Raw genomic sequence first — 12796 nt, forward strand, 5'->3', positions numbered from 1 at the left:
CAGATGAGTACCAGGAGACAGCGTTTGGTACTCTGGTACAATTGTGGTGAAGGCATCTGATTTAGATGTATTTGAACCGAAATGTCTACAGGCATAGCAGAAGATGGCATCTTTTTTACAGGAAATTCCAGCCAATCTCTGTTTTTAAACCATGAGTTGCAAAATGAGCGCCTTACCCCACTGTACAGGCGAGTTGGGAACTTGTTTAAAGTGGACCTATCATGCTATATTTGAATAATATAGTGTAGGACCATACCTATATAAGGCATATTTATACTTTTTTTTCTTCAAAATACCAAACAGATCATGCATTTTAGCCATGCCTCATTTTGCTCAATTTGAACTTTTTTAGATCTGTTTTAGCAAGGGTTGATTCTGTGAGCAACAGCACCATCTAGAGGCCTGGCATATGTACTACAACGTCTCCAGCGCTTTCGAACGGCAATGCCGTGGTTGTCTCCTCCTGATTGGTGGAGTTGGCCCAATAGCCATAGCGCCACTGTCCTGACGTCAGGAAAGTGTTCAAATCTGGATCAGTTTTTATCAGATCCGTTGCAGCCCCTTTTTTAGAGATTTGGGTATGGAGGAAAATAGAGAGGGTTGTGTTTTCTGACACTTGGTGAGTTCCCTGGAACACCGGGGACACATATTCATGTATAAAAGACGTACAAAAGTGCATTTTGCATGATAGGTCCCCTTTAAATATACCTGGGCAGGCTCTGTTTTGCCGAGGTCCTCTGGCACTTGCGGGCCGCCGAGGGGTGGCGGTGTTTGGGGCAACGAAGACTGCTGCTCCGGGGGCGAGGCGGGCAAAGCGGCGGCACCTCATGACGCATCTACTGAGTACTGAGTACCGCCGTACAGGTGTTCCGGATTAACTGGTTTCCCCATCAACTGGGGCACAGATGTGGAGGGCGTGGCCTTCGACTGAAATACACATTTCGATGGCTTCTTCTGTCATTTACATAAATATTTTGGTATATTTGGGTCGGTAGGAAGACTTTGATGCACATTCAGTACCAGTGTGTGAGGTTGTGGTTATGATGGCGACATCCAGACGCGAACAGCGAGGACTACAAAAAGAAAAACGAGTTGACTAGGGATGTCTGTTCAAAACATTGCGAGCTCCAATAAATCATTTAAACCAGCTATTGTTGCCAGACTTATTACTGAATATCGTTCTTAATGTGATACTAAGTCCATCTGAGACCTGTGTACACCTTCAGACAGCCTCCAAGTGAAGCACACGGTGTTTACTCACAGTTTGAAAGCAGCGTGGAGAAGTCTTCATCTGTGTTAAACTGTGATCCTCTCAGGTAAACTGCGATCCGCCCAGGGAACTGGGACCCGCCCATGTTAAACTGTGATCCACCCAGGTTAAACTGTGTTAACACTTCTGTGGCTATCTACCAGCGATCATGTTTAATATGAAACACTACACACACATTTATCCCTTATAAAAACGGTATTCTGCAGCACTCATCCAGATAAGATGTGACTGTTAACTCGTTTTGCAAAGATAGCAGCAGAAATGTCATTGCTGCATGTGCAGGGATATTTAGACTTTAAAATGCTGATGGGTTATTAATATTGGTCTCGGCAAACAATATTAGGAATCCTCTATTCAAACGTAATATTCAGTGTCCATCGACATGAAAATAACAAAAAAGTTCATGCTGGACTCAAACCCGAGTCCTGACAGCAAATATCACTCGAGTCCTGCGCGTTACTAGCGCGCCAGGATCAACACAACGTATTTGTCCACCACACTTTAATTTTTTATATTAACCTTGTTAAAAAGTTACAGAAAAATGGAACCTGATCATCATTTATAATGTGAGCGAATGTATCTACACTTATAATATATAATATACATATTATAGTAGGAATTTGCTTAGAAATAGTATATACTGACTGAGGTCTGTATCAAGCTAAGTTAAGACCCACCGAGATCAGATATCCTAGTTTATCAGCCTGCGAGCCCACATTATGTTGTGATAAGTGTTAATTTTACATATAAATGTGTTCTAGTGCACACATAAAGTTCCAATATGCAAATCAGGCCATGTGTTTCGTTACATTTGCCATGCAACAGTATGCTATAATATAATATTTAGCCTCACAATATAGACATTTTTAAACGCTAATTTTGTAAATAATATCTTACATAATAAAAGTGTCACATTCATGAAACTTGCTCCATTTATTGGTACTAGTCCTACAACTATACCCTGAAAAATGCTTGAGGGTGGGATTAATACAAACATATTTTTGGGTGGGGTGCATTTTATGACAGGCCTGGTTATCACAATATGCCCCCCCTTAAAATCTTACAAAATAAAAGGGTCACATACATGAAACTTGCTCCATTCATTGGTACTAGTCCTACAACTATACCCTGAAAAATGCTTGAGGGTGGGATTAATAGAAACATCTTTTTGGGTGGGGTGCATTTTATGACAGGCCTGGTTATCACAATATGCCCCCCCTTGCTATCTTACAAAATAAAAGGGTCACATACATGAAACTTGCTCCATTCATTGGTACTAATCCTACAACTATACCCTGAAAAATGCTTGAGGGTGGGATTAATAGAAACATCTTTTGGGGGGGGGGAGGGGGTGCATTTTATGACAGGCCTGGTTATCACAATATGCCCCCCCTTAATATCTTACAAAATAAAAGGGTCATATACATGAAACTTGCTCCATTCATTGGTACTAGTCCTACAACTATACCCTGAAAAATGCTTGAGGGTGGGATTAATAGAGACATCTTTTGGGGGGGGGGGGGTGCATTTTATGACAGGTCTGGTTTATCATCCGAGTCAGAAATAAAACAAATATGGAGTGAGGGCTAGTCCTGCAATTGTCCAACACATTTACATACACACAGTAATTAATAATACATGTTGAATGAAATAAAGAAGTGACATATTATCCATACTAAAATTGTGTACATTATCACAGGAGGCGTGTGGCGTAGTGGACTAGTGTGTTGGTGTTCGGATCAGGGGAGCACAGGTTCAAACCCCACTGCAGTCAGCATGTTGTTGTGTCCCTGGGCAAGACACTTCACCCCAAATTGCTCCTGTGGGGATTGCCCACAGTATTGAGTATGTAAGTCACTTTGGATAAAAGCGTCTAACATGTAATAATAATCACACATAAAATAAACATTCATTTTGAAGATTAGAGTCCAGTGACATGGTAAGCAATCAAAGTCAGTGTGAACAACATGTCATATTCATCTTTAACACTTGTGTTGTGTTCGAAAGCTGTTACCGTTCATGGTGTTCGCGGGTCAATTTTGACCCATGATTTATCTCCATCTCCAAAACACTTCAAAATAATGACCAAACAATCCTGTTGTAATTTAAAGGTTATGATGGAGTTAAAACAATATTGGATGATAGTCATTATTTTGGAGTGTTTTGGAGATGGAGATAAATCATGGGTCAAAATTGACCCGCGAACACCATGAACGGTAACAGCTTTCGAATACAACACAAGGGTTAAAGATGAATATGACATGTTGTTCACACTGACTTTGATTGCTTACCATGTCACTGGACTCTAATCTTCAAAATGAATGTTTATTTTATGTGTGATAATGTACACAATTTTAGTATGGATAATATGTCACTTCTTTATTTCATTCAACATGTATTATTAATTACTGTGTGTATGTAAATGTGTTGGACAATTGCAGGACTAGCCCTCACTCCATATTTGTTTTATTTCTGACTCGGATGATAAACCAGGCCTGTCATAAAATGCAAGTTTCATGTATGTGACCCTTTTATTTTGTAAGATATTAAGGGGGGGCATATTGTGATAACCAGGCCTGTCATAAAATGCACCCCACCCAAAAAGATGTTTGTATTAATCCCACCCTCAAGCATTTTTCAGGGTATAGTTGTAGGACTAGTACCAATGAATGGAGCAAGTTTCATGAATGTGACACTTTTATTTTGTAAGATAGCAAGGGGGGGCATATTGTGATAACTAGGCCTGTCATAAAATGCACCCCACCCAAAAAGATGTTTGTATTAATCCCACCCTCAAGCATTTTTTAGGGTATAGTTGTAGGACTAGTACCAATGAATGGAGCAAGTTTCATGAATGTGACACTTTTATTATGTAAGATAGCAAGGGGTGCATAACGTGGCAAAAATATGCTGACAAAGACTATGTAACATTTGTAAACATATATTTTGATTATTATATGACAAATATGTAAAATTAAACAATACATTTTAAAGCACGTGTATACAGACAGGACGTAACAATAATAAAAAATAAAAAGATAAAAAAAAAAAAAAACGGAAGTGACGAATGAATTTTGACACCACTACCATCAAATACGGAGCGAAAAGTTTAACCACAAGAATCAAGACTATATGAGCTACCACTAAACAACTCACAGTCTGAAAATTACCATTAATAAAAACCCTGAACGTTTACTTTTCGTTTTAAACATCGTTTTAAGGTGTAAACGTGTCATTTAGAAATGCGCGTTCCCGTGACAAGGGGGGCATTTCATGATGGGGGTGCATCATTTGACACAACACCGGTACTGCGTACCGGTGAGTACCGGCCCAATTCAAGCACTGGAAATAACCAAATTGAGTAATACAGAAACACCCTCTAAATATGTATTGTTTAGACTATAAAAGGTGTTGTAAGGTAATTTAACCCTATTGTTCTTTGTTTTCCAATCTGTTGATCTGAGCAGCGAGCTGACAAATGTACTCGCAAAGGTAGCCTGAAGTTATATTGCATTTCATTCATATAATAAAATTAATGACCTCATTCAAATTATGCACAATTGACAGGAGAGAGATCCTGCTACAGTAGTTTTAAGGTAAGGGATTTGTCTGATTATATTAGACTTATACATTTATAACCATACCTCTACTGAGTAGGCTATAAGACATAATCCTGCAAAATTAGAGTATTGTACCTGTCCTAATCCGTTTAACATTGTAGTTCTGTGCGCACCCTTAATCGGATGAGCGCTGACGCGGAATTGTGTGGGAGCGGATTAGGATGTTTCTTTATAACAGGTCAACCTATCCTGTGATTATGCAATTTGAAAGATATCACTAAAGCAAATCATATCGTTTGATCTGCTGTCAAGATCAATTTGTATTATTTTACCATTTTGTATTCCCTAAATGCTCTACACGAGTCCCTTTGAATTTGACTGCGGATTGTTTCACCGGTTTCTTCCTCATTAGGGTAGTAATGTGTTGTTTTCTGCCCTGGGCTGATTTGTGATGGGTTAGTGATGGAGAGTCTGCTTCAACAACTGTAAATCCATCACAGAAAGGACTGAAGAAAGGTCAAAGGTCAGGTCCGCACCATCACAAATCATAGCAATTTAAATAAAGCTTTACTGGGGACAATGGGACAGAAATAGTAGAATAGAAAATATGTTTTTGGGAATGTAGCTGTAATATGTTGGAAATTATTTTAGTTTTAAGGAGACTCAGGATTTTTTGTTAAAGTCAGGGATAGGCTTAGTTTTGTTGATAATTTCAAGATAAACAAATGCAAAGCAAACACTGACAACATTAATAAGCAATAACCTCGATAATTAGCTGCACCCAGGGCGTCCCTGGCCAACATGAGGCCCCACGCAAAGTTATATGATGAGGCCCTCTGTTTCGCGAGCGTCGACGGGGGGGGTCACTAATTAGTGCGCCACACTAATTGCGCCGCATAAGCGCATGGGTGCGCCGCATTTTCGGCTCAGTTGAGGCACCCTCCGCAAGATGAGGCCCCCTCCGCAAGGTGAGGCCCCACGCAGTCTGCATGATCGGCCTGTAGGGAGGGACGGCCCTGGCTGCACCCCTTAAAGGATGAATTCAGTGTGTGATGTTAGCTCATGTGGATTTGATCACACCTGCACAGTTGGCATCCCTAATGTTTTTGTCATCTTCTAAAATAAAATAAAAGAGTCAACTAAATGGTATAAAAGAATAATCATCATAAACTTCAATGTTCTGGCAGCAGTTTCTTCACAGCTGTTCTGCCAATAAAACACAGGAGAGAGAGCAAGAGGGAAAAAGAGCTTTGACAACACAACACATCAAAGCACAGCAAATGGGAAAAGGGCTGCCAGAGGCCTGGGGTGACATTAGGACTGACAGCAAATAGGAATGGTGGCAGGCCACACTGTATATATCTTTCACAAGTCTTAATATTGTCGACAGAGGTTAGGGGGCAGCAAAGAAAGATGGAGAGTTTGGAGCAATGAAAGCAGAGGGGAGTGACAGAGGAGTAATGATGGGCCCATTGAATGAAAAGGTTAGCGCCCAGTTCTGCCCCGCAGCATACGTCAGATGTAGGGTGTGAGAAATAATGTGAATGAGAAAGTGAATAATAGAATACAAAGAGGAATAATAAAGTGGGATGGCAGTTGCTATGCCAACACTGTAGTATACAGATGAGTCCTCACTCCACCTGATCTCCAGCTCTCATTTGTCTTCCTCCAAGTTTAAAGCCACATAAAAGCTTTACAATTATATTGTATAAATCACATTCTTATAACAAAAAATGTATAAACCTCAACATATTTGCTACCACATATGTTTTCTAACGCTGACTCGTACAATATTAAGCCCTTTTGTTTAGCCTTCTGTCTCGTCCTAACTATGAAGCCCTCACTAAATATCAAACAGGGTCAAAGAAGTGTTCAGGTCCTTTACTTTAAAGGAGTAGTTCAATATTTTGAAAAATATGCTTAGTATTTGTTGCCAATTCCTTGTTCCTTGTCTGCAAAGTAACTTGTAGCTACAGCTGTCAAACAAATGTGGTGGAGACACAGTCCAATATATCCTTCTAATATGTGATAGAAAATAATTCAATAGAAATGCCAGAGTAAAGAAGGCTACTTCTTAGCACTGAATAACACAGCCGCACACTGACTGAACCTCAAGGTCAGTCAAAAAAGAACGAAAAATGAAATCCGCCAACATGATAAACGTCAGAGAGGTGATGAATAAGTGCATTGCGTAGCTGCATGGCTCTTCTTAATAGACCACTGGGTTGGCCCCACTCTATCAGACATGCTCTAATCGCTGCCCTACACCGGCTCCATTGTATCCTAATGGCTCAGATTGCATTAGGGGCCTGGAAGCTGTGGGGGCTAACCCACAGCCTAAAACCGACCGCTGTATGCAGATGGATCTCTGCACAGCAAACAGCACTCTAATCTGACTGCCTGAGAGAGACTAATCAAATACATAGAGCGAGAGACTACAGGGGGTACAAGATACAGAAGAGGAGGGGGAGGGAATGGCAGAGCTCGCAGAAAGCTGTTGGTAATGCGTTCGCTTGCCCATTTACGTCGCAAGCAAGCAGCGCTTCAAGTCTCGCCTCCCAATAACTGTGCCCTCTTAATGAAAGGAAAATGACTGAGACACATGCAGGCAGTCACATATATTGCTGATAATATGTCTGGTCTTCTTTTATAAGATACAAATGATAACAATGAATAAAGAAAAATAAAAGGAGAAAATTAGTGTCAAATCTGGCTGCTTACGGGTCATGTTATTACTTACTTTGATGTTTTTGAAGAGTTCAAAGGCTAACTGCAGCTTCACAGTGTCAGCATGATAGAAAAGTGTATGCTGTGGTTATGCTGGTGTACTGGATGTGTGTTTTGTGTCAGCTCTTTGCCGACTGAAAGACAAGTCAACAGACAAGTGACACTGCCAGATTTCCACTCATCTACACTCTTCCTGTCAATTTAAAATTCAGGTCCTTCTTTCCCCCCGCCTCTTGGGATTCATGGGTGGCTTTTTAGTTTGGAAACTGGACAGATCAGCTCCTGTATCCTGGAGCCAAGTGGTGAGTTTGAAAGATGGTTATTCACTTTTCCAGCCAGATGATTAGCTTGGATTGTGTTGAAGCCACAATCAGAACACAGGGCCGGGTGTGATGAGGGCATCACATTCTCAGAAGCTCACTCACTGTTCTGATGATGGCTGAGACCAGAGCGACTTTGTATGGCCGTCACTGGTCCTCCTGCTCCTCCTGGTCCAGCTCCTCTGGAACAACTCCTCTCTTGATATCCAGGCTGTTGTGCTCAAGTGTGGAATAATGTTTTGATGTGCTGATCTGCTTCTGTAACAAACTTCCTTCGAGCTGCCATTTAGTTTCACGTCACCATTAGTCATTGTTTGGCCTTCACGTGTTATCTTTGTGTGGACCTATAACAAGATGAACAGCTGCACTACAACAACCCTTTCCGTCGCAAGAACTTTGCTAGCTTTTTTGTTATGCCTTCATTTGAGATTTACAAGTAGAGAGATAACAGGGGATGGAGAAATTAAGAACGCTGATTGAGAGATCCCTCAACAAATCTGATATGTAATTCCGTTAGCCAAGTTCCCTTACCCTTCTTCCAAACCTTTCCACTGACAACTGCAAAAAGCTGTTCTGTTGGTAGTGGTGGTTGCTGCAATGGTAGGAAATAATGTAGTGTGAGGAATGTGTGTCCTGCTCTGCATCATCATGTCTAATTTAAACTTCTCTCAATGTATAGGTAGCGGAGAGTCAAGGTCTAAAGTCTTTTGACAAAAGGAATGCTATATCGTATATGTGTCAGCCTTGATTGAAGAGGCAATTGGCAGAGTATGTGTCTAAGTGTGTGCAGCTGTCCCGATACTTACATTTAGAAGTGCTCCGAAGCTAATTACAGATTCAAAGTGTCAGCATGATAGTAAAGTTTGAGCAGAGTTAGTGTTTGTGTGTGTGTCTGAGACGACTGAAGTCTTCTGAGTCAGCTGTCTCTTTTCTCAGAGACAAGTGAAACTGCCTGACTACTGTAAAGTAAAGTCACTGGTTAGACTGGGATATCCAAATGACCATGGTGCCTTATTTGATGGTCCTACTGCACAATTACTGTAGTGTCCACATTTACATCCAATAGTGCTTATATTATTTTATACTAATACAAATTAATACATATAATATTCATTAACACTGAGTTGTGCTATTATAGAATAAATATACTATACAGTAGAATTACCATCATTAAATATTCAAAATGTAAGCAGGGGGATATGTTGAAATGATTAAAGTAATATCTAAATAACCACCCATCCAATTATTTATTGTCTAAGTTAAACAATACATTTTAAAAGACTAAGTTAAAAAGACATTGTAGACAAGTTGATTTTCTAAATGCAGTAAAACTAGAAAGTGTTCAAACAAAAAAACCAACCAGCTTCTCAGCGATGCAGTTTTTCCTCATTACCGAGCTTTTCTCTCTGCATTTCTGACTTCAGCTTCCCCTTAAACAACCTAGCTGTGGAATCTGAGAAAGAACTAGAAGAAAGACGCTCCTGATTAGCATTTTATACTGTAGCCCTCACACATGAACTGGTTCCATGATTCTAATTTTGGCAACTACTTTATAGTATTTGCATCACACCATGCATTATGCTTTTTAGTTTTCCTCAGGGTGTGTAAAGTCAAACAGGTCGCATACCAAAAACCAACAAGGCTAAGAGTCCACAGCCATGCTAGAAGCTCTGTGCGGCTGTATATAGGCACTCTGGTGCTTTGATCTAAACACTAACGTCAGCATCCTAGTGCTCCTGAGTGCTTACAATGACAAGGCTAAGAGGCTGGCAATCCACTAACAAGTATTTAAGATTCAGTAAAAAAACACAACTGTTGACCTTATTGTGGACCCAGAGGAAAAGTCAGGTGATCCCCAAAGTCAGTAGCATACAACGTCAATGAATCATGTACGAAATGTTTTGCCAATCAATATTGGGATGGTGAGAATTTGATGAAAAAGTTGCTCCATCATTTCTGTCCCTTTCTTAATGGCCATTATACATTTTCTACTGGACTCCACATGTTCTTGTAATCGTGTGTGTTTTAGCTCGGTTTCTAAGCTGTTTCTCTCTCCCCACTCAGCCTTTACGTATTCCCTTCTTCCCCTCTCTCATTTATTTCCATTGGAGGGCATCGATTTGCTCTTTTTAGCCCCTTAGTCTGGACAAATATATTTCACTTCATGCAGCCCTGTTCAACTCGTCCATCCTTCCCTCTGTCGTGCTTTACTCTTCTGCCTCCTTCATTAGTCCAGCCCTCCCACTATTCAAGAACATGACAGTATGAATACAACTGGAGGGTGGGGAACCTGATTGAAACAGGTCCCTCGCAAATGGACCAAATCATTATTGCTTTGAAGGTTCATGGATTGATTTTTCAGCCTCAAATGTAATTAAGTGGCAGATTCATACAAATTGGTAGAACCAGTGTGTCTTTAAATTATGTGATATCTTATCAGAAGTTGTTAAAACTCCCGTTACGTAGCGGCCTCTAATAAAACGGACTCTTTGGGGTGCATTAACAATAACATCATTTATGAGGCACTACACTGATTGGCCGGAAATATTCCTGCCATCATCCGGTGCCTCGACAGTAACAATTGCTGTTGAACCGGAGATAAGAAAAACACATTCATCTGCTACTTAGAAATGATGTATCTATTTATCTAATATATCATATTCCAATAACTTGCATATAGACTCTTATTTCACTATTTCGCTTTTTTAAACTATTTTTGTATTTACTATTTACTAGTACTATATTTCTGTTTATCTGTTTGATTGTGTTGCACTGTTGGAGGAGCCTGTGACCTAAGATTTTCATCGTCATAACTACACTGTAGCTATGTTCGTATGACAAAATAAAAACCTTGAACCTTGAACATAGCTCTGAGCTGATTCAGAGCTGGACACTGAATATCACTATTTGTTCCCGGGGAGACATCACGCCGAACGACAGCTCAGTGTTATTGCATCACATATAGACACTGCTGAGAGAGAGAATCAATATTATCCGGTATAATGGTTTAACAGCAAATCATTAAAATCTCTGACAGAATGAACCAAAAAATACATTTATTCTTCAATAATTCCTTTTTGATGTTGATCATATTGCCATTCTCCGCTTTACGTTTGTATATCACATGCTTACTATTACTCCCCCTTGGTCTTTTACTCATTTGTTTATCTTTATCTATCTCTAGTTGTTTTCATTTACAAAGTTTAGTCGAAACATACTACTGTACTAACAAAAACAGAGGTGGAAAGTAACTACATTTAATCAAATACTTTGCTAAGGTGCAATTTTAGGATATGTGTACTTTAGTTCTGAGTTTAGTTTTTACATTTCCCTTTACTTTATACTTCTACTTTGCTTTATCTCACAGGGAATACTTTATACTATATATATACTTTAACACAACTACTCAACAGATTCAGATTAATACAAAATATAACATATCATAAAACAATATACAAATACATGATGTATTATTAAAGGTATAAGTACCCAGTGTTGTGTAATGTAATTAAAAAAGCTCCATCTGTAACAGCTACAACATTAAAGTGATGGACACATTAAAACAGTAATTATAATCCAATAATATAATGTTAATCGTTATGAAATGGCAAGTTGATATGTTAATACCCTTGGACTTTTACTTAAAGTGGACCTATCATGCTATATTTGAATAATATAGTGTAGGACCATACCTATATAAGGCATATTTATACTTTTTTTTTTTTTAAATACCAAACAGATCATGCATTTTAGCCATGCCTCATTTTGCTCAATTTGACATTTTTTAGCTGTTTTTGCAAGGGCTGATTCTGTGAGAACAGCACCATCTACAGGCCTGGCATATGTACTACAGCATCTCCAGCGCTTTCGAACGGCAATGGCCGTGGCTGTCTCCTCCTGATTGGTGGAGTTGGCCCAATAGCCGTAGCGCCACCGTCCTGACGTCAGGACAGTGTTCAAATCTGGATCAGTTTTTATCAGATCCGTTGCAGCCCCTTTTTTAGAGATTTGGGTATGGAGGAAAATAGAGAGGGTTGTGTTTTCTGACACTTGGTGAGTTCCCTGGAACACCGGGGACACATATTCATGTATAAAAGACGTACAAAAGTGCATTTTGCATGATAGGTCCCCTTTAAGTAACATTTCAAATGCAGGACTTTGACTTGTTACAGAGTATGGCTACACTGTGCTATTACTACTTCTCCCACCAAGGTCGAAAACGTCACTAATCTAAAGAAGATGTTAGCTTAATTGTCCTTGGTTTTAAATATCTAAACAAGAAAAACACAAGAAATGTGTTCAAGCAATTACAGGAACATAACCATACTCCTGAGAGTTAAAGCATAAGGACAACAATGTCTATTGTAATTATTTAAAGGAGTCCACAAAATATACTGTCATGCCTATAGATCAAATGAATGTTAGCACTGAAAGGATCTTGATAAGGAATTCTACTCACAGATTTTGTCATGCATCCACTATGAATATCACCCGGGGCTGGATCCATGTAGCCCCGTCATCCACCCAGCGTCCTGCCCTGAGGTGAGGACATGTTTCCATCTGCTGATCCTTTGGAGCATTGCAACAGAATCTGAGGAAAGACTGGATCTAAACGCCACCCTGAGGAAAGCAGCCCCTGTTGTAGAAAAGTTAGCATCTCATTGGGCATTCAAACTTTCAGTCTAGAAAACGTCTTTCCAATGTTCGTTTCTGCATCAATGTTAGCCCAAACTTGGCCTTGGATGAGGAGTCCGGAGCAGACACATTTTCAGTCCCCTTAATAAAAGTCAACAGCAGCTCTGACACAATCCCCTCCCCAAAATGTCAGAGCCCGTTTCATTCAGACAACTCAAAGAGGGGGAAGAACTGCTCTGGAGAAGGAAGTATAGGCGATAAATAAAGCACCAGAAAAGCATTAA

The 12796-nt window shown here is 39.8% G+C and overlaps 1 protein-coding gene across 1 annotated transcript in view; it reads right to left on the minus strand.

The window, feature by feature from the left end:
• Positions 1-1416, minus strand: part of kcnn3 (potassium intermediate/small conductance calcium-activated channel, subfamily N, member 3) — a 46347-nt gene extending 44931 nt beyond the window's left edge. Inside the window, exon 1 of the mRNA XM_034127320.1 lies at positions 1262-1416. The gene's annotated coding sequence lies outside the window, so the exon portion shown is untranslated. The remainder of the gene's footprint in view (positions 1-1261) is intronic.
• Between the last annotated feature and the right edge of the window lie 11380 nt (positions 1417-12796).

Source organism: Trematomus bernacchii, unplaced genomic scaffold, assembly GCF_902827165.1.
Source record: "Trematomus bernacchii unplaced genomic scaffold, fTreBer1.1, whole genome shotgun sequence".
Lineage (NCBI taxonomy): Eukaryota > Metazoa > Chordata > Actinopteri > Perciformes > Nototheniidae > Trematomus > Trematomus bernacchii.